We start from the raw sequence: 23,879 nt of genomic DNA on the forward strand, positions 1-23,879 counted from the left end.
AGAATTGTTATAGAAAGTAAAAAAAAACCTAAATATTTTTCACCTACATAAACAATAAGTCATTTAAAACTGAAAATGTTGGCCCCTTAAGAAATAATATGGGGGTGATGTTGGAGGAGGATAAGGAAAAGGCCAATCTGCTAAGTGACACTTTCTCTACTGTATTTACAAAGGAAAATCCAATGTCAGTTAACAAGGGAGGGAACAAAGTTAATTCCCGTGCAAATCGTACCTTTTGAAACTAAGAAAAAGTGTGGTGCCGCCTTAGTAACATAAAAACACACAAATCACCAGGCACAGATGGCATCCATCCCAGGGTTTTGCAAGAATTAAGTACTGTGCTAGATAGACCCTTATTTCTTATATTTAAAGATTCTATAATAACAGGGATTGTTCCACAGGACTGGCGCTCACGCCCCCTCCTATAGACTTACATTGAAAAGGCAGGCGTTATGTCATGAGGGGGCGGAGCGTGACTTCACGAGTGGGCATGGCAATGCCCTAAGCCTCCACCAGTGTTCGGAACTAAATGTTCCAAATGCTGAGGAGATAAGTACCCCTTTAACATCTGTTGTGGGTAAGATTTTTGAGGGTTTTCTGTGAGTTGCTATTCTGGAATATTATACTAAAAGTATCCTTCTGACACAACACCAACATGGGTTTATCCAGGATCGGTCAGACTAATCTGATCAGCTTCTATGAGGAGGTCAGTTATAGATTGGACTGGGGTGAAGCTGTGGATGTTATATATCTGGACTTTTCTAAGGTGTTTAATACTGTGCCACACACAAAGTTTAATACATAAAATGAGGATGCTGGGACTAGGGGAGGATATATGTAAATGAGTTAGCAACTGGCTCAGTGATGAGGCATGGAGATCAATGGAACTTACTCTGGTTGGGTGACTGTTACTAGTGGATTACCACAGGGGTCAGTACTGGGTCCACTTCTTTTCAATATGTTTATTGATGACCTTGTAGAGGTATTACAAAGTAGAATTTCTATATTTTCAGATGACACCAAACTGGGTAGGATGATCACCACAGAGGAGGATAACCTAATATTACAGAGTGATCTGGGGAAGCTGGAGGCTTGGGCACAGACATGGCAAATTAAGTTTATTGTGGAGAAATGTAAGGTTATGCACTTGGGCCATAAAACCAAAATGTACAATTATGTGCTAAATAATAAGACATTAGGTAAAACTTCTACCAAAAAAGACCACAGGGTACTGGTGGATAGTAAACTCCTACTTTAGTGATCAGTGCCAGGCAGCTGCTGCCAAGGCTAACAAAGTCATGAGAGGCATAGAGGCATATGATAAGGACATAGTTTTTCCTCTGTATAAATCACTAGTCAGACCACATATGGAGTATTGTATCCAATTCTGGGCACCTGTATATAAGAAAGACATGGCTGAACTGGAGAGGGTGCAAAAGAGGGCGACAAGGATTATTGATGGTATGGGAGCATTACAGTCCCAAGACAAGCGTGGGGTTATTTAGTTTAGAGAAAAGTCGTCTTAGGGGCGATGTGATAACAATGTATAAATATATGAATGGACAGTATAGAGATCTTTCTATTGATCTTTTTATACCTAGGCCGATAACCATGACAAGGGGGCATCCTCTACGTCAAGAGGAAAGAAGGTTTCACCATCATCACAGACAAGAGATTCTTCAATATGAAAGCAGTGAGACTGTTGAACTCTCTGCCACATGATGTTGTCATGTCTGACTCAATAAACAGGTTCAAGAATGCCTGGATGTTTTTCTAGAGTGATAATATAAGAAGTTATGGATAGTAGATTTATGTTGATAGAACGTTGATCCAGGGATTTATTCTGATCGCCATGGTGGGGTCAGGAAGGAATTTTTCCATGAGGCAATTGGCATTAGCCTCATGGAGTGGTTTGTGCCTTCCCCTGGATCAACACTGTAGGGTTTTAGGTTGAACTCGATGGACTCTTGTCTTTTTTCAACCTTACAAACTGTTACTATGTAACTTACATCTTCTTATGTCATTCATGTGTGTCATCCTTAACCTCTTAAGGACGCAGGGCGTACCTGTACGCCCTGCTTCTGGTATAATAACAAGAGGTTGCGCTGAGAACCCTTTAGACGAAAAGTTGATCGACGCGTCTAAAATGAAAGTGAAAGCTTCCCGACAGCTCAGTCAGGCTGATCGGGACCATCGCGATAAAATCGTGATGTCCCGATCAGCTAGGACACAAGCGGAGGACCCCTTACCTGCCTCCGTCACGCCTGGTCGACGATTGATTGCTCCAAGCCTGAGATCCAAGCTTAAGCAATCGACCTCCTATAACACTGATCAATGCAAAGCTATGGATTTGCAGGGATCAGTGTGTGCAGTGTTATAGCTCCCTATGGGAGCTATAACACTGCAAAAAAAAAAGTTAATAAAGGTCATTTAACCCCTTCCATAATAAAGGTTTGAATCACCCCCCTTTTCCCATTTAAAAAAATAATGTAAATAAAAATAAACATATATGGTATCGCCGTAAGCGAAAATGTCCGAATCATAAAAATATATCGTTAATTAAACTGCACGGTCAATAGCGTACGCGCAAAAAAAATTCAAAAGTCCAAAATAGCATATTTTTGGTCACTTTTTATATCATGAAGAAATGAATAAAAAGCACCGATGAAAACTAAAGATCACGGCGCAAAAAAATTGCCCTCATACTGGCCCGTACGCTGAAAAATAAAAAAGTTATAGTGGTCAGGAGATGACAATTTTAACGTATAAATTTTCCTGCATGTAGTTTGATTTACGACAAAATCAAACCTATATAAGTAGGGTATCATTTTAACCGTATGGACCTACAGAATAAAGAGAAGGTGTAATTTTTACCCAAAAAATGCACTGCGTAGAAACGGAAGCACCCAAAAGCTACAAAATGGCATTTTTTCTTCAATTTTGTCGCACAATTAATTTTTTTTCCGTTTCGACATGGATATTTTGGTAAAATGACTAATGTCACTGCAAAGTATAGGGTGGGCCATTTATATGGATACACCATAATAAAATGGAAATGGTGGGTGATATTAACTTCCTGTTTGTGGCACATTAGTATATGTGAGGGCGGGACCTTTTCAATATGGGTGGTGACCACCAAGTTTCTGACCACTTATAAAATGTGTTCAATGTGCTGCCCATTGTGTCGGATTGTCAATGAAACCCTTTTCTCCCACTCTTCACACACTGATAGCAACACCGCAGGAGAAATGCTAGCACAGGCTTCCAGTATCTGTAGTTTTAGGTGCTGCACATCTCGTATCTTCACAGCATAGACAATTACCTTGAGATGACCCCAAAGATAAAAGTCTAAGGGGGTCAGATTGGGAGACATTGGGGGCCATTCAACTGGCCCACGACGACCAATCCACTTTCCAGGAAACGGTTCATCTAGGAATGCTCAGACCTGACACCCATAATGTGGTGGTGCACCATCTTGCTGGAAAAACTCAGGGAATGTGCCAGCGTCAGTGCATAAAGAGGGAAACACATCATCATGTAGCAATTTTGCATATCCAGTGGCCTTGAGGTTTCCATTTATGAGAGTGGCCCACTATCTTTATACCCCATATACCACACCATATCAACAATTTTTGTGTTTCAACAGTCTTGGAGGGGTCTATCCAATGTGGTATAGTGTCAGACCAATAGCGGTGGTTTTGTTTGTTAGCTTCACCATTCACATAAAAGTTTGACTCATCTTCTGCGTAAACTGAGGGTCCTGTTCCAATTTTTGTTTTGCCCATTCTGCAGCACCTGAAACTATGGATACTGGAATCCTGTGCTAGCATTTCTCCTGCGGTGTTGCTATCAGTGTGTGAAGAGTGGGAGAAGAGGGTTGCATTGACAATCCAACACAATGGGCAGCACATTGAACACATTTTATAAGTGGTCAGAAACTTGTAAATAACTCATGAAAGAATAAAGTTACGTTAAATGGTCACTCTCATTAAAACACATTTTTGCTATTGCACTCCTTATGGTAAATAAAAAATATTTCTAATATACTCTATTTAAAAAAAATTTAGTTTTCTATGTTTTATTTGTGCTCAAGAGCACATTCCCCCCCCCCCCATCTCATACACAGACTTTGGACTGAAGCCCAAACACAGGAAGTGCAGCCTGGAGTGCTGAGGGGGGGGGGGGTCCAATCATCAGCATATGGCAGTTAAGTGTGTGAGAGGAGTTAAGATTGGATGAGGCTGGACACACACCCCACAGCACTCCAGGCTGCACTTCCTGTGTTTGGACCTCGGTCCAAAGTTGGTGTATAAGATGGGGGAAAATGTGCTCTTGAGCTGTTTTAAGCACAAATAAAATAGAAACTAATTTTTTTTAAACAAAGTGTTTTAGAAATAGGTTTTATTTACCATAAGGAGTGCAATAGCAAAACATTTTTTAATGAGAGTTACCCTTTAAAACCAAGCACATCATTGTTTTTCTTGTGAAATTCCCAATAAGTTTGATGTGTCACATGACCCTCTTCCTATTGAAAAAAATAAAAGTTGGATTCAAAATGGCCGACTTCAAAATAGCTGCCATAGTCACCACCCATCTTGAAAAGTTCCCCCCCCCTCACATATACTAATGTGCCACAAACAGGGAGTTAATATCACCAACCATTCCCATTTTATTAAGGTTTATCCATATAAATGGCCCACCCTGTAGAATTGGTGGCACAAAAAATAAGTCATCATATGGAATTTTAGGTGCAAAATTTAAAGCGTTATGGTTTTTACAAGGTGATGAGGAGAAAATGAAAATGCAAAAACGGAAAAACCCTGCGTCCTTAAGGGGTTAAGGCAGTCCTGTAATGCTGGGACTTGTAATTTTAGAGTAGTTGGAGGTAAAGTGTTTAGATAACTCTTTTTACAGCAGTGTTGCCTTTAGCTGTGTGCCTACAACTCTCAGTATGCCCAGACATCCTTTGAATGTTTTGTGACAGCTGGAGGCACATGTTTGGTAAAACTCTGTGTTATAGCAGTGTTGCTGCAGGCTGTGTTCCTCCGTCAGCTTAGTCAGTCGCCATGCTCATGGACACGCTCATGCTGCTGTGGGACTCATCAGTGTCCCAGGAGGTATGGGGTCCCCTAGTGATGGGAGTTTTAACCCCTTGAGGACCCTTGAGGTACGCGTACGTCATGACACCCTGGTACTTAAGGACCCATCACGTACGCGTATGGCATGGAGAATTCCGGTCCCCGCCGCAGGCCAGGCGGGGATCGAACCGGGATGCCTGCTGAAATCCTTCAGCAGGCATCCCGTGAAAACGCCCAGGGGGGTCATCAGACCCCCCATGTCGACAATCGGAGCAAATCGCAGGTGAATTCACACCTGCGATTTGCACCTATACGGTTCTATGGTGACCCGGAATATAAGGGGGATCGTGGCTGTCTAAGACACCTACGATCCCCCTGAAGGGATAGGAGTGAGGTGGCAGGGGTGCCACCCCTCCTATACCTGCTATTGGTCACCAGAAGTGACAACCAATAGCAGAACAGGGGCGGGGGGGGGGGGGGTTAACTTTCGTTTTTCCCGTCCTGCCCACCCACAATAGGCGGGGCAGAATGGGGAAACCGAAGAGGACCGATGGCAGAAGATCCACTTACCCATCCGGAGGCAGCGGGCGCCTGAGATCGGCGGGCTGCATGCCGTGCGGCTGGATCCTACGGAAGCCGGTGAGTTGCCTAGCAACAGCTGGAGGGTACAGTTTGAGACCACTATACAGTGGTCTCTAAACTATAGCCCTCCAGATGTTGCAAAACTACAACTCCCAGCATGCCCAGACAGCTGTATGGGCATGCTGGAATATGTAGTTTTGCAACAGCTGGAGGGCTACAGTTTGAGACCACTATAGAGTGGTCTCTAAACTGTATCCCTCCAGATCTTGCAAAACTACAACTCCTAGCATGCCCAAACAGCTGTTTGCTGTCTGGGCATGCTGGGATCTGTAGTTTTGCAACATCTGGAGGGCCACAGTTTGGAGATCACTGTGCAGTGGTCTCTATAACTGTAGCCCTCCAGATGTTGCAAAACTGCAAATCCCAGCATGCCCAAACAGCAAACAGCTGTCTCGGCATGCTGGGAGTTGTAGTTGCGTACCTCCAGCTGTTGCATAACTACATCTCCCAGCATGCCCTTCTGTGATCAGTACATGCTGGGCGTTGTAGTTTTGCAACAGCTGGAGGCACACTGGTTGGAAAACCTTCAGATAGGTTCTGTTACCTAACTCAGTATTTTCCAACCAATCTGAAGGTTTTCCAACTGGTGTGCCTCGAGCTGTTGCAAAACTCCCAGCATGCACGGTCTGTCAGTACATGCTGGGAGTTGTAGTTTTGAAACAGCTGGAGGTTTGCCCCCCCCATGTGAACGTACAGGGTACATTCACACGGGCAGGTTTACAGTAAGTTTCCTGCTTAAAGTTAGGGCTGCGGCAAATTTTTATCGACAGCGCAAACTCCTAGCGGGAAACTCACCGTAACACACCAGTGCGAATGTACCCTAAAAACACTACACGAACACATAATAAAAGGTAAAACACAACATATACACCCCCTTACACTGTCCCCACCCCAATAAAAATGAAAAACATATTGTATGGCAGTGTTTACAAAACGGAGCCTCCAGCTGGTGCAAAACAACAACTCCCAGCATTTCCGGACAGCCACTAATAATAACTAATAATAACTGCCAGGACCTGTGTCTAATGCTGGACATCATCGATCCTGGTGATGCCCTGCATAACCCCTTAGATGATCGCAGCATCTAAAATTAAAGTAAAACAGTCCCGGAATCTCAGTGGAGCTGATTGGGGCCATCCTGGTAAAACCATGGTGTCCCAATTTAGCTGAGAGGACAGCGAGAGGGTCCCTACCTCCCTCCTTGCCATCCGATCGGTGATCTGATGTTCCAGCCAACCATGGCAGGCTTGAGCAATGGAGCACCGATAACACTGATCAGTGCTATGCTATGGCATAACAGTGTATGCAATCCAAGTTTTGCATGTAATAGTCCCCTATGAGGACTAAAAAAATCGTGTAATAAAAAAAAGTTAAAGGGGTACTCTGACCCTAAGAGATCTTATCCCCTATCCAAAGGTTAGGGGATAAGATGCCTGATCGTTGGGCTTCCGCCACTGGGGACCCCCGCAATCTTTCATGCAGCCTCCATCGCTCTGGGTCTGATGAATCACAATCACGAGGCCAGAGTATCGTGACTTCACACTCTGCCCCCTCAATTCAAGCCTATGGGAGCGGGCGTGACAGCCGCCACACCCCCTCCCATAGGCTTGCATTGAGGGGGAGGAGCCTGATGTCACACGGGGGGGAGCCGTGGAATCACAATACTACGGCCCCGTGATCGTGATTCATGATAGCGGGTGCTGCATGAAAGATTGCGGGGGTCCCCAGCGGCGGGACCCCTGTGATCAGGCATCTTATCCCCTATCCTTTGGAAAGGGGATAACATGTCTTAGGGCCAGAGTACCCCTTTAATAAATGTGAATTAACCCCTTCCATAATAAAAGTTTAATCTTTTAAGGACCCAGGGTTTTTCTGTTTTTGCATTTTAGTTTTTTCCTCCTTACCTTTAAAAAAAAATCATAACTCTTTCAATCTTTCACCTAAAAATCCATATGATGGCTTATTTTTTGCGCCACCAATTCTACTTTGTAATGACGTCAGTCATTTTACCCAAAAATCTACAGCGAAACGGAAAAAAAATCAATGTGAGACAAAATTGAAAAAAAAAAAACACCATTTTGTAATTTTTGGGGGCTTCCATTTCTGCACAGTACATTTTTCGGTAAAAATTACACCTTATTTTTATTCTGTAGGTCCATACGGTTAAAATGATACCCTACTTATGTAGGTTTGATTTTGTCGTACTTCAAAAAAAATCAAAACAACATGAAGGAAAATGTATACGTTTAAAATTGTCATCTTCTGACCCCTATAACTTTTTTATTTTTCCGCGTATGGGGAGGTATGAAGACACATTTTTTGCTCTGTGATCTGAAGTTTTTAGCGGTACCATTTTTGCATTGATAGGACTTATTGATCGCTTTTTATTCATTTTTTCATGATCTAAAAAGTGACCAAAAATGCACTATTTTGGACTTTGGAATTTTTTTGCGCGCACGCCATTGACCGTGCGGTTTAATTAATTATATATTTTTATAATTCGGACATTTCCGCACACGGCGATACCACATATGTTTATTTTTATTTACACAGTTTTTTTTATGGGAAAAGGGGGGGTGATTAAACATTTTAATAGGGGAGGGGTTAAAAAATCTTTATTCACTTTTTTTTCACTTTTTTTTTGCAGTGTTATAGCTCCCATACGGACCTATAACACTGCACACACTCATCTTCATCATTGATCACTGGTTTCTCATAGGAAACCAGTGATCGATGATTCTGCCGCTTGACTGCTCATGCCTGGATCTCAGGCACTGAGCAGTCATTCGGCGATCGGACAGCGAGGAGGCAGGTAGGGACCCTCCACCTGTCCTGTAAGCTGTTCGGGATGCCGCGATTTCGCCACGGCTATCCCGAACAGCTCCCTGAGCTAACCGGCATGGTTTCACTTTCATTTTAGACGCAGTGTTCAACTCTGGGTTAATAGCGCGCAGCAGCGCGATCAATGCCGCGCGCTATTAGTCACAACGACCGGGCTCGGCCTGCTATGATGCAGGGCCATGACGTGGCCTCGCGTTATAGATCGGGAGTGGACTCAGGGCGTACAGGTACGCCCTGGCTCCTTAACAGGTTAAATCACCCCCTTTTCCCATAAAAAAAATGTAAACAAAAATAAACATATGTGGTATCGCCGTGTGTGTAAATGTCCAATCTATAAAAATATAATGTTAATTTAACCACACGTCAATGGCATATACATAAAAAAAAATACCAAAGTCCAAAATTGTATATTTTTGGTCACTTTGTATACCCTTAAAAATGAAAAAAGTCCCATCAAGTAGAATCTGATATTGATAAAAACTAGAGCTCACGGCACAAAAATTGCCCTCACACATCCCAGTATACGGAAAAATAAAAAAGTTATACGAGTCACAAGAAGACAATTTTAACTCCTTGGGGACTGAGCCCATTATAACCCTAAGGACGGGAGCATTTTTTGCAATTCTGACCACTGTCACTTTAAGCATTAATAACTCTGGGATGCTTTTACTTTTCATTCGGATTCCGAGATTGTTTTTTCGTGACATATTCTACTTTATGTTAGTGGTAAATTTTTGTCGATACTTGCACCGTTTCTTGGTGAAAAATTCCAAAATTTGATGAAAAAATTGAAAATTTTGCATTTGTCTAACTTTGAAGCTCTCTGCTTGTAAGGAAAATAAACATTCTAAATAAATAATATTTTGATTCACATATACAATATGTCTACTTTATGTTTGCATCATAAAGTTGACATGTTTTTACTTTTGGAAAACATCAGAGGGCTTAAAAGTTCAGAAGCAATTTTCCAATTTTCAAAATCGGAATTTTTTAGGGGCCAGTTCAGTTTTGAAGTGGATTTGAAGGGCCTTCATATTAGAAATACCCCATAAATTACCCCATTATAAAACTGCACCCCTCAAAGTATTCAAAATGACATTCAGTAAGTGTGTTAACCCTTTAGGTGTTTCCCAGGAATAGCAGCAAAGTGAAGGAGAAAATTCAAAATCTTAATTTATTACACATGCATGTTCTTGTAGACCCACTTTTTGAAATTTTACAAGGGGTAAAAGGAGAAAAAGCCCCCCAAAATTTGTAACCCAATTTCTCTCGAGTATGGAAATACCTCATATGTGTATGTCAAGTGTTCGGCAGGCGCAGTAGAGGGCTCAGAAGGGAAGGAGCGACAATGGGATTTTGGAGAGTGAGTTTTGCTGAAATGGTTTTTGGGGGCATGTCGCATTTAGGAAGCCCCTATGGTGCCAGAACAGCAAAAAAAAAGAAACACATGGCATACTATTTTGGAAACTACACCCCTCAAGGCACGTAACAAGGGGTCCAGTGAGCCTTAACACCCCACAGGTGTTAGACGACTTTTCATTATATTCGGATGTGTAAATGAAAAAAAAAACATTTTCACTAAAGTGCAGGTTTTTTCCCCAAATGTACCATTTCTACAAAGGGTAATGGGAGAAAAATCCCCCCAAACTTTGTAACGCAATTTCTCCCGAGTACGGAGATACCCCATATGTGGCCCTAAACTGTTGCCTTGAAATACGACAGGGCTCTGAAGTGAGAGAGCGCCATGCGCATTTGAGGTCTGAATAAGGAATTTGCAGTAGGGGTGGACCCGGTTACAAGGATGGGGCTTGTCTACACCAAAACCCTTCAGCAGTGTCTCCCACAGGGTGCCTCCAGCTGTTGCAAGACTCCCAACCTGCCAGGACACTCTATGGCTGTCCGGCAACACTGGGAGTTGTGGTTTTGCCACAGCTGGAGGCGCCGTTTAGGAAACACTGCTGTATGAGACGTTTTTCATTTTTATTGGGGGGGGGGGGGGGGGCGACGTGTAAGGGGGTGTATGTGTGGTGTTTTACTTTTTATTATTTGTTAGTGTAGTGTAGTGTTTTTAGCGTACATTCACACAGGCAGGGGTTCACAGTAAGTTTCCTTGAAGGAAACCCACTGTAAACCCGCCCGTGTGAATGTACATTCACATGGGGGGGGGGGGGGGGGCGCCCCAAACCTTCAGCTGTGACAAAATGACAACTCCCAGAATGCACTGACAGACCGTACATGCTGGGAGTTGTAGTTTTACAGCAGCTGTAGACACACTGGTGGGGAACCACTGAGTTAGAAAACAGACTCTAGCTCAGTGATTCCAACCCATGTTCCTCCAGCTGTTGCAAGACTACAACTCCCAGCATGTTTGGTCTGTCAGTGCACTCTGGGAGTTGTAGTTTTGCAACAGCTGGAGGCACACGGGTTGGAATCACTAAGTTAGGAAACAGACTCTAGCTCAGTGTTTCCCAACCAGTGTGCCTACAGCTGTTGCAAAACTACAATTCCCAGCACGGCCAGACAATCAGACAAGGATGTTGGGCGTGTAGTTCTGCAATATCTGGCCCTTCAGATGTTGCAGAACTACAACTCCCAGCATGCCTGGACAGTCTGGGCATGCTAGGAGTTGTAGTTATGCAACAACTGGGGAAGAACAGTGGCCTCCAAACTGTAGCCCTCCAGATGTTGCAAAACTACAACTCCAAGCATGCCCAGACTGTCCAGGCATGCTGAGAGTTGTAGTTCTGCAACATCTGAAGGGCCAGATATTGCAGAACTACACGCCCAGCATCCCTGACTATCTGGGCATGCTGGGAGTTGTAGTTTTGCAACATCTGGAGGGCTACAGTTTGGAGACCACCATATAGTGGTCTCCAAACTGTGCCACTTCAGATGTTGCAAAACTACAACTCCCAGCATGCCCAGACAGTCAGTGCATGCTGGGAGTTGTAGTTTTGCAACATCTGGAGGACCACAGTTTAGAGACTACTACGCAGTGGTCTCCAAACTGTGACCCTCCAGATGTTGCAAAACTGCAACTCCCAGCATGCCCAGACAGCCTTTGGCTGTCTGGGCATGCTGGGAGTTGTAGTTTTGCAGCTTTTAGAAGGCCACTGTGAAGATCACTTATCGCGATCTTCACTGCAGCCTTCTAAGCCGCACTTTCCAGCCGCCGCTCCTCCTGCTCGCGCCGCTTGTTCCTGCTGCCGCCGATGCCACCGATGCCGGTCCGGGTAAAACGGGCCATGTCCCCCCCCCCCCTCGCCGCCAGTGTTCCCCCCGCTCTGTACCGACTTCGATCGGTGGCCAGAGCGGGGGGGGAAATTAACTCTAACCCCCCCGCCCCCCTCCTGCCATTGGTGGTCAGCCTGACCGACAAATGGCAGGGGATTGGAGGGGATGGCAACATTGCCACCTCGCTCCTATGCTTTAGGCTGGTCGGAGCTGTCTCTGACAGCTCCGATCAGTCTTATTTTCCGGGCGATCGGGTCACCAGTGACCCGATTTGCCCGGATCGCGGCCAATCGCAGGTCTGAATTGACCTGCGATTTGCTGCGATTGCCGATATGGGGGGGTCTCAGGACCCCCCTAGGCATTGCCACGGGATGCCTGCTGATAGATATCAGCAGACATCCCGGTCCAATCACCGCCCGGCGAGCGGCAGTGATCGGAAATACGGAGGGCGTATGGATACGCCCTTCATCCCCAAGGAGTTAAACAAATTACAATTTTTTGTGTGATAATTAGTACGTTTAACAGAAGTAAAACAAAATCAAACCTATGATGAGTATTATTTTAATTCTAAGGACCTACAGAATAAAAATAAGGTTTCATTTGTAAAGAAAAGTGCAAAGGAAGCTGCCAAAAATTATTTAAAAAATGCACAATAAAGGAAAAACTCCATATAGGTCTGTATATACTATAATGCATATGAGTCTGTAATGCATATGAGTCTGTAGATGCAACATTGAATGTGTTAGGATTTTTAGAAGGGGAGGAGGTACAAGTGCAAAAAACTAAAATTGGCCAGATCCTTATAGGGCTACTCCGGTGGAAAATAATGTTTTTTTTTTTTTTTTTTTAAATCAACTGGTGCCAGAAAGTTAAACAGATTTGTAAATTAATTCTATATAAAAATCTTAATTCTTCCAGTACTTATCAACTGCTGTATACTACAGAGAAAGTTCTTTTTTTTTTTTTTTTCTGTCTGACCACAGTGCTCTCTGCTGACACCTCTGTCCATGTCAGGAACTGTCAAGAGCAGGAGCAAATCCCCATAGCAAACCTATCCTGCTCTAGACAGTTCCTGACATGGACAGAGGTGTCAGCAGAGAGCACTGTAGTCAGACAGAAAAGAAATTCTAAATGAAAATAACTTCCTGTGGAGCACACAGCGGCTGATAAGTACTGGAAGGATAAAGATTTTTTAACAGAAGTGAAAATCTTTAATTTAAGTTTCTGGCACCAGATGATTTAAAAAACAAAAAATTAAATCTTTTCCACCGGATTACCCCTTTTAAGGACAAAAATGGGCTTGGTCCTTTAGGGGTTAATTACTTTTTTGAATACATTTTATTTCTCCACTGAGACTCCATTGGACACCTATGGTTACGTTGGTTAACCAGCACTAAATCTAATACATGGGTTAAGTTTTTGGAAGATTGGGTGGGTGATATCCATGCATCTCTCTAGCTCCCACAGTGGTGCGACCATTGTACAGGGTGGGCCATTTATATGGATACACCTTAATAAATGGGAATGGTTGGTGATATTAACTTCCTGTTTGGCGCACATTAGTATATGTGAGGGGGGAAACTTTTGAAGATGGGTGGCGACCATGGTGGCCATTTTTATGTCGGCCATTTTGAATCCAACTTTTGTTTTTACAATAGGAAGAGGGTCATGTGACACATCAAACTTATTATGAATTTCACAAGAAAAACAATGATGTGCTTGGTATTAATGTAACTTTATTATTTCATGAGTTATTTACAAGTTTCTGACCACTTATAAAATGTGTTCAATGTGCTGCCCATTGTGTTGGATTGTCAATGCAATCCTCTTCTCCCACTCTTCACACTCTGATGGCAACACTGCAGGAGAAATGTCAGCACAGGCTTCCAGTATCCGTAGTTTCAGGTGCTGCACATCTCGTATCTTCACAGCATAGACAATTGCCTTCAGATGACCCCAAAGATAAAAGTCTAAGGGGGTCAGATCGGGAGACCTTGGGGGCCATTCAACTGGCCCACGACGACCAATCCACTTTCCAGGAAACTGTTCATCTAGGAATACTCGGACAAGATGGTGCACCACCAAATTATGGGTGTCAGGTCCGAGCATTCCTAGATGAACAGTTTCCTGCAAACTTCTGCTTGTCACAATTTGTTCTTATGGCAACTCGTTTTAGTCTCCCAGTGAAAGCTGGTGTCTTTGTCTGCAATGGTAATAGAACGTGATAACCTTATTATGCTAAATGAGAAACTGTTTGCCACCCGTGAAGGTACTGCAGAGCATTTTAATGTAGTCTGGGAAGCATAGTTGTCGTCTCCTTACTGCCCCAATGTGTGCGATCCTTTGTTCTGGGATGGGTGGCAGCCATCTTTTTATGTGGTCTATTCTGAACTGTGTTCTATACCCAGTGAAGTACATTTTACAAATGTGTTGTAATACCATTTTCTTGTTATATTATGGCCTGACAGAGCTTTGTTTTGACTTATTATTATTTTGACATTCTATTGTACTTTTTTCTACACCATAATAAAAGCCTCATGGTTTGACTATTAAAATAAGGTGTAGCTTACCCATGCAGCCCTGTATTATTTTTTGTGTGATGATAAGGTAATTGGTGTCAATCTAATGATAGTGAGATTCTGTCTACAGAAATACCTAATGTTTTTCAAACTGGAGTTAAACTGGAAAGTTACACTTGTAATATTATTAACAATTTGCATTTTTTTTTATATTCCCCAATATGCTGCAAAAAAAAAGTATCCTGATAAATGTGTTCAATGGGGGACATGTATCAAAGATTTTACACCTGTTTTGTGTGTATTTTTTTGCGCAAAATTTTGTGCAAGCCCTTTTTTTGCGCATTTTTTTGCGCACGTTTTGGTAGAGCATGTCCTCCAGATGTGGCTGAATCAGGGTACCTTAGAGTGACATCTATAGTACACATGGATTTATTACCTGCGTTCTTTTCCTTTGCACCAAAAATTTTGACGCAAGTGCGTCTTTTTCCCCGTAAATATAAGCCAACTTTAACTGCACGTAGCAATCCTTTCTATTTCTGAAGGAAAGTTCTACTAAGGAACCACCAGAATGTTTTTACTTTCCTATCTCAATTCCTCATTTGGTTTGCTTTATATTGCTTTTTACTCCTTGGTTATTCCAAAGCACTTTTAAAATAATTAGCATATAGAATATTTGTTTACAGTTCAGTTATTCATTAGATCACTTGTATATTGGTATTGTTATTTTATGATCCAACAATTTAATACATTTACTTAGGAAATGTTTGATAGCTTACTTATCATTGAACAAGATCCGTCACATTAAAATAGCTTTGTAATCCACTTAGCACTGTAGATCATTCTTCTTTTATTTTTACAATTTACTGCTTTCCGTTATACTTTTCCCCAGCGCCCGGTAAGATGGTGGCTATCACTGATAGCCAGCCATCTTACCATGTGACCATGGGGGGTTTCATCCCCCCCCTCCAGCGATCGCTGATAGCAGCGTTTCGCTATGAGAATACTTAGCAGCGCGGTGTGTGAGTCCGGATCACGGGGATCGGGACACACACCGCTTTGCTAAGTGTCCCTTACACGTCCCCCGGCGTCACTTACCCGGCCATGCGGTGTCATGAGCAGTCCCGGTGCGAGCGGTGTCCTCCAGGCGGTCCCGGGGGTGGTGCTTCCCCGCGGTGAGTTTGCAGCAGGGCGGCATCTTCATTGGCAGCAGTGAGATCGCCGTAAAGCGATCTCACTGCTGCCTCTGGGAGTTTCAAAACTGCAACTCCCAGCATGTCCAGACAGCCTTTGGCTTTCTGGGCATGCTGGGAGTTGTAGTTTTGCAACATCTGGAGGGCCACAGTTTGGAGACCACTGTATAATGGTCTCAAATCTGTGCTCTTCCAGATGTTCCAAAATTACAAATCTCAGCATGCCCACTCTGTCGAGGCATGCTGGGAGTTGTAGTTCTGTAACATTTGGAAGACCACAGATTGGAGACCATTATACAGTGGTCTACAAACTGTGGACCTCCAGCTGTTGCAAAGCTACAACTCCCAGCATGCCCAGACTGCCCAAGCATGCTGGAAGTTGTAGTTCGTCAACATCTGACCCTTCAGATATTGCCGAAATACAACTTCCAGCATGTCTTGCCATGCTGGGAATTATAGTTTTGCAACAGCTGGAGGCACACTAGTTGGGAAACATTGTTCGTTTCCTAACTCTTTTCCCCAACCCGTGTGCCTACTGTTTCCAAAATGGAGCCTCCAGCTGTTGCAAAACAACAACTCCCAGTATTGCCGGACAGCCATTGACTGTCCAGGCATGTTGGGAGTTTTGCAACAGCTGGAGGCACCCTGTTTGGGAAACACTGGCATAGAATACCCCTATGTCCACCCCTATGCAAAACCCTAATTTAGGCCTCAAATGCGCATGGTGCTCTCACTTTGGAGCCCTGTCGTATTTCAAGGCAACATTTTAGGATCACATATGGGATATCGCCGTACTCGGGAGAAATTGTGTTACAGATTTTGGGGGGCTTTTTCTCCTTTTACCCATTATGAAAAGGAACAGTTGGAGTCTACACCAGTATGATAGTGTATAAAAATAAAATTATTTACACTGACATGCAGGTGTTGCCGCATACTTTACATTTTCACAAGAGGTAAATGGGAAAAAAGATCCCCATTTTTTGGGACACAATTTAGCCAGAGTACGGAGATACCACATATGTGGGCGCAAAGTGCTCTGGGGGCGCACAACAAGGCCCATAAGGTAGAGTGCACCATGTACATTTGAGGTGATTTGCACAGGGGTGTCAAAGATGTTAAATGAAGAATAAGGACATTGGTATAATTGATGTGTTATAATTGGGTGCAAAAAGTGGTATTATTGTGAGATTAAAACTCTACATAATGAAGAAAAAAAATTCTAAAACTAATAACGAGGACACACTTACTGCTTAGGTGCAGATACGCTGCAGACAAAGCTCCTACTAAATAGAGCTGCGGTGTAAATTTATGCTCTGAGGAGAATTCTAAATTTAAACGCAATTCAAGAAAGTAGCTGCACAAGAATGATAAATTTAACGCAGCTGCGCCAAATTTACACAACAGGCAGAGGGGTAAAAAACTTCTATTATACACTGGAAATGATACATGTCCCCCAATGAGTGTGTAAAAGGGCTCATAGCAAATCCATCATTTTCCTGGCAATAGTTTCCATGTTCCTTGGACAATGTCAGAGCATCAACTGGGAATGTATAAAATGTTCCATATGGGCTCATGGCAAATTGATAATTTCCCTGATAATAGTTTTTTATACCTTGGATAATGTCAGGACATCAGCCTTTATGTAGGTTTTGTGCATTCAACTTCCAGTAAGACTGTGGTCTTTCTTAAATAGGAACTGGAATGTCTTGGTTTCATCCGATTACAATGTAATTAGAACTTGAGGCTCATCTGCCCTGTCTGTAATCAGCACCACCAACCAGAAGTCTCCCTCTTGCTAAAGTAATCTGACTGGTCTGCTCTGCAGTTTTTTTGTTTTTTGTTTTTTTTTGGGGGGGGGGGGGAATGAGTCTAATCTGCAGTCTGTGTTCCCAAAATATCTTGATTTGCAGCAATTTAGAACCATTTTAAGGAACACTCTTGCCTTTCAAGCAATTTAGGGGTGATTGTTAGGTTTCTGTAATCAGCTATGACATCTTTGAGGTCTGTTAGGTATTTTTGGCATACGGAGCACCAAGTTGCTTTCCATATGATGCTATTTCCAGCTCTATTTTCTGCAAAGGCTGACCCGTAGGAACGTCTCAATTGTACAAAGATAAAAGACATAAAAAAATTTAAAAAAATACATAAATAAAATGTTTATTTGTTTAAAAACAAGTATTGAGTCTAGTCATTAGTCACTGTTGTAGTCTTAGGGTGATTACCAGAATAGAGCAAACACCAATTAAAAAAAAGTGCATAAGATGCTAACGTGTTTAAAGGTTAATTTATTTCATATATAATATTTAGCCATTATCTATATTTCAAAGGACATTAATTCCTATAATGGCCATATGCTAATCCATCAAGTAGCTATTTTAGACATTAATGCATACTGTTTTACACTTTCACGGGTTTGATGCCTCCGTCTGACGCTGACCCTTCACATCTGCTCTCTTCACAGTAGGAATCTCCACTTACTTTGACCTGTCAGAACAGATTACAAGTTACATAACACAGGACCTGCATTGGCTGCATTTTAGTTCTTGATCAGAATTATTGCTTCCACAAACAATCACATTGGCTGAAATGTTACATCTGCTCCTTAGAAAAAAATGCTGGCAGAACCACAGTTCATCAGTAAAAGGCACATGTAATTTTTCATTTGTTTTTCATAAAAATCTAGTTACTGTCTATACATTTAGTATTTTTATAGAATGTAGATTCATATTGTGTTAAAATATTGTTGTAGAAAGATCTGTCCAAATGTAATTACCTATCATAGTGCCATTATATGTATATATAATATATATTAATACATGCTTTGTATTTCTTAATTTTATTGCAGAATAGGAATGTAAAAAAATTGTGTATGTACTGTTCTCCTATAGTTACAGATGTGAGCAAACGGAAACATTTGAGTCTATCTCCTTGTACTTGCCTATTCATAGAGCTCTACAGTGGCCACGTATCCTGTGTGCGTTAATGCTTGGGCTTCATGGCTTTGGGTTGGTAAACTTAAAGGGGTACTCCAGTGAAAACCTTTTTTCTTTTAAATCAACTTGTGGCAGAACATTAAACATATTTGTAAATTACTTCCATAAAAAAATCTTAATCCTTCCAGTACTTATTAGCTGCTGAATGCTACAGAGGAAATTCCTTTCTTTTTGGAACACTGATGACATCACGAACACAGTGCTCTCTGCTGACATCTCTGTCCATTTTAGCAACCATGCATAGCAGATGCACAGCAGATGCATAGCAGATGTATGCTAAGGGCAGCATGGTGGCTCAGTGGTTAGCACTGCTGCCTTGCAGTGCTGGGGACTTGGGTTCAAATCCCACTAAGGACAACAATAAATAAAGCGTTATTATTATTATAATAAGGTCAGCAGAGAGAACTGTGCTCGTGATGTCATCAGAGAGCATTCCAAAAAGAAAATAATTTCCTCTGTAGTATTCAGCAGCTAATAATTACAGGAAGGATTAAGATTTTTTTAATAGAAGTAATTTACAAATATGTTTAACTTTCTGCCACCAGTTGATTTAAAAGAAAAAAGGTTTTCACCGGAGTACTCCTTTAAACCTCTGACTCCACTTTTTTTTCACTCTCTAATTCCTTCATAAATGGTTTATGTATAATAAAGTGACAATTTTACTTCAGTAAATTTTGTTACCAACAACATCAGGTTTCTAACATAATGTATATTTAGTGAAAAAAAACCAAGGAGAAAACAAAGAAGTGCAAGTGAGCAATTTTCTATTGCTGCTACAACATAGGAGTTATCACAGATTTGTGAAAAGGCCTTAGATTGATAACACATAAAATATTTATGAAGGAGATTTATCAAGCTTCGTAGATTTTTTTGCGTAAAAAAGACTTGCGCACGTGCGACTTTTCTATACATGCTGCGACTTTTAGATTTTTGCTTATTCCAAAGCACAATTTTGAAATCTGTTCACGTAGTAATTTTTTTTCTTTTTACTTTGCAGTGGTCATGTATTTATCAAATTCGATAGCTGCTATTTATGAAGAAAAAAAGTTGTATCTCCTTTTAAAAGTCGCCTATGTATTCCAGGTCCAACCTGGCTTACAGAAAGTGCATACGTCTGCAGAAAAGGAAATTCACAGCCACTTTAACAACTGTTCTTGTTCTGCATCATGAAGCAAAGTTACTACATTAACACCTTAAGGACCTTAAGCGTTTTTCCATTCTCAATTTTTTCCTCATCACCTTCTAAAAATCATAGCGCTTTCAATTTTGCACATAAAATTCCATATGAAGGCTTATTTTTTGCGCCACTAATTCTACTTTTCAGTGACATTAGTCATTTTACCAAAAAATGTACAGCGAAACAGAAATAAAATTCATTGTGCGACAAAATTGAAGAAAAAATTTAATTTTGTAAATTTTGGGGGCTTCCGTTTCTACACAGTGCATTTTTCGGTAAAAATGACATGTTATCTTTATTCTGTAGGTCCATACGGTTAAAATGATACCCTACTTATATAGGTTTGATTTTGTCGTACTTCTGAAAAAAATCATAACTACATGCAGGAAAATTTATACATTTAAAATTGTCATCTTCTGACCCCTACAACTTTTTTATTTTTCCGCGTACGGGACGGTATCAGGGCTTATTTTTTGCGCCGTGTTCTGAAGATTTTATAGGTACCATTTTTGCATTGATCAGACTTTTTGATTGCTTTTTATTCATTTTTTATTATATAAAAAGTGACCAAAATATGCTATTTGGACTATTTTTGCGCGTACGCCATTGACCATGCGGTTTAACTAACGATATATTATTATGGTTCAGACATTTACGCACGCAGTGATACCACATATGTTTATTTTTATTTACAGTTTTATTTTTTTTTTCATGGGAAAAGGGGGGTGATTAAAATTTTTATTAGGGAAGGGGTTAAATGACCTTTATTAAATTTGTTTTCACTTTTTTTTTGCAGTGTTATAGCTCCCATAGGGGGCTATATCACTGCACACACTGATCTTTTACCCTGATCCCTGCAAAGCAATCAGCTCAAGCCTGTAGCTCAGGCTTTGAGCAATCAAACGCCGATTGGACGCGATGGAGCAAGGTAAGGAGACCTCCGCTTGTGTACTAGCTGATCGGGACATTGCAATTTTATCTTAGCTGCCGGGAAGCTTTTACTAACGTGACCCCGTTTTAAACACCGGGACCGGGCGCAGGGCGTTCAGGTACGCCCTGCGTCCTTAAGAGGTTAATGTTAATTATAGAAAATATTATATAACTAATAACTCTATTAGTTTTAAGGTTGAAAATACACACTGCACATCTTGTTAATTTTAGGACACGTACATGCTGGCGAATCCATTACATTTTAACCCCTTAAGGACCCGGGGTTTTTCCGTTTTTGCATTTTCGTTTTTTTTGCTCCTTGCCTTTAAAAAATCATAACTCTTTCAATTTTGCACCTAAAAATCCATATGATTGCTTATTTTTTGCGCCACCAATTCTACTTTGTAGTGACATCAGTCATTTTGCCCAAAAATCTACGGTGAAACGGGAAAAAAAATCATTGTGCGATAAAATTGAAAAAAAAACGCTGTTTTGTAACTTTTGGGGGCTTCCGTTTCTACTTAGTATATTTTTCGGTAAAAAAGACACATTATCTTTATTCTGTAGGTCCATACGATTAAAATGATACCCTACTTATATAGGTTTGATTTTGTCATACTTCTGGAAAAAATCATAACTACATGCAGGAAAATTAATACGTTTAAAATTGTCATCTTCTGACCCCTATAGCTTTTGAATTTTTCCGTGTATAGGGCGGTATGAGGACTCATTTTTTGTGCCGTGATCTGAAGTTTTTAACGGTATAATTTTTGCATTGATTGGACTTATTGATCGCTTTTTATTCATTTTTAAATGATATAAAAAGTGACCAAAAATGCACTATTTTGGACTTTGGAATTTTTTCGCGCGGACGCCATTGACCGAGCGGTTTAATTAACGATATATTTTTATAATTCGGACATTTCCGCATGCGGTGATACCATATATGTTTATTTATATTTACACTGTGTTTTTTTTTCATGGGAAAAGGGGGGTGATTCAAACTTTTAATAGGGGAGGAGTTAAATGATATTTATTCACTTTTTTTTCACTTTTTTTTGCATTGTTATAGCTCCCATAGGGACCTATAACACTGCACACACTGATCTTTATCATTTATCACTGGTTTCTCATAGAAAACCAGTGATCGATGATTCTGCTGCTTGACTGCTCATGCCTGGATCTCAGGCACTGAGCAGTCATTCGGCGATCGGAGAGCAAGGAGGCAGGTAGGGACCCTCCCGCTGTCCTGTAAGCTGTCCCGAATAGCCCACTGAGTTAACGGGCACTTTTTACTTTCACTTTTAGCCGTGTGGCTCAGCTCTGAGCGCACGGCTAAAGGGTTAATAGCATGCGGCGCCGCGATCGGCGCTGCGCGCTATTAGCGGCGGGTCCCGGCTTCACTTTGACGCCGGGCCCGCCGTGATATGATGCGGGGTTACCGTGTAACCCCGTGTTATATCACGGGAGCAGGACCAAGGACGTACCTGTACGTCCTTGGTCCTTAAAGGGTTAAAATTAATGTTGTGTTAAAATGGAATAAGGCACAAAATAATTGTGTAAGAATTTTTACAGACTACGTAAATAACCCATATGTGGCACAAAAATTTTTCCTTAAAAGAGACATCCATAGTAATACAGCTTCATGCACATTTTGGGGTGGGTAACGCACCGAGGTTTTTTTGTTTTTGTTTTTGTGGCTTCACTATTGTTTATGTGCCTGTTGGTGCTGAGCTGTCTTCCTTCCCGATTTAAACTCCGGCCTCAGCACAGCGATGCAAGGCTCTGCCCACAAACATCACAAAATGTAGGCTCAAAATTTAACAAAAAAGACTCAAGAGTACGGATATTCATGGTGCGGCATAGTATGTTTTTAATATTTTTTTTATTTCTGAGCAGGGTGGATGGGTTGTTGTGGGATAGTTGGAGTGCAGCTATTTAGTGCCAGGCAGGCCAGTCGGGGTGTCACCCGATGCAGTACGTCCCCCTACCTGTCACTCTCTAGCAACCCTACTGGTAATAAAGGGTAGATAAAGAACTTTGGCTATTAACATAAAGGAAAACTTTTCTGCTTTAAAAAAAAAAATGCTTTTGGAAGCGTGTTTCCTGGGTTTTGCTTACCTGTGATTTATTTATCAAGGTCGTGTGACTATTTGATAAATAGGTTGCACGTAAGTAAAAAAAAAATTGTCATATAAAAGCCATATGTTTGAAAAGAATGATAAATCTCCTTCTATATAAATATGATTACCCTTTCCTGAATTTCAATTAAAGTAAAAATACAAAAAGATGTGCATTTAATAAATATTGATTATTTGTATTTTTAAAATCGTAATTAGTCGCCTTTAATCTGCATCGCCATGTTCGACAAATGATTGGTACAGGACATATGGTTTAACATGAAAAGAATTATTTTATCAAATGATTTGATCTTACGTATGCTGATCTGGACAGTTCCTGATACAGACAGAAAAAATCCAAAAACAAAAGCTCTTTCTCTGTGATATACAGCCGCTCATAAGTACTGGAAGGATAAAGATTTTGTAATAAAAGTAAATACAAATCTGTTCAACTTTCTAGCACCAGATTAGATTAAAAGAATAATAATAATTTACTCCGGAGTACCCCTTTAAAAGGCTTCCCAAACCTAAAGCTTTATTTACATGGAGTCAGAGGAAGTAGCATTTATCAGTATTAGCAATCAAAATGGCTATAAATAGTACCCTATAGAACATTAAATAACCCTATTTCCTATTTTACTAATAAATTAATAAAAAAGCAAGTTTGTTTGGTATCACTGTATGTGGAAATGTCCAAACTATTAAAATATAATAATTATAATCTCATACGGTGAACAGTGGTCACATCACATCCCAGAAAAAAAGGATGTACTGAAAAAAAATACAGATCACAGAGCAAAAAAAAATGAGCCTTCATACAGCCATGTATGAAAAATAGTTATGTATGAAGTTATAGTGGGTTAAAATAGGGCAATTTTAAATTAACTTATATTGTTAAAGTATGTCTTATTTCAAAAGCAGTTCAATAAATGTAAAGCACGTAACCATGGGTATAATTTTAATCGTATTGACCCATAGAATACAATGAACATGTTTTACTGTAAATTGCACTACATAAAAACAAAATCCCCCAAAAGTTGAAAACTTGCACTTTTCATTTAAATTATTCACCACAAATTATATGGTTTTTGGTTGTGCCATACATTTTAGGGTAAAATGAAAGGCGTCATAACAAAGTAAAATTGGTTGCACAAA

At 41.0% G+C, this 23,879-nt stretch overlaps 1 protein-coding gene and 1 long non-coding RNA gene across 3 annotated transcripts in view; one reads left to right on the plus strand and one right to left on the minus strand.

Annotated features, from left to right (window-relative positions):
• The window catches only part of PCBD2 (pterin-4 alpha-carbinolamine dehydratase 2), a 569,567-nt gene that overhangs the window by 211,637 nt on the left and 334,051 nt on the right, over positions 1 to 23,879 (plus strand). The gene's annotated exons all lie outside the window — the stretch shown is intronic.
• LOC130267224 (uncharacterized) overlaps positions 17,779 to 23,879 on the minus strand; it is a 54,935-nt gene continuing 48,834 nt past the window's right edge. The window contains exons 3-4 of the long non-coding RNA XR_008843103.1: positions 23,041 to 23,128; positions 17,779 to 17,988 (exon numbers count right to left, since the gene is read on the minus strand). This is a non-coding gene — a long non-coding RNA (uncharacterized LOC130267224). The remainder of the gene's footprint in view (positions 17,989 to 23,040; positions 23,129 to 23,879) is intronic.

The sequence above is a fragment of the Hyla sarda genome, chromosome 4 (genome assembly GCF_029499605.1).
Source record: "Hyla sarda isolate aHylSar1 chromosome 4, aHylSar1.hap1, whole genome shotgun sequence".
NCBI classification, from domain to species: domain Eukaryota; kingdom Metazoa; phylum Chordata; class Amphibia; order Anura; family Hylidae; genus Hyla; species Hyla sarda.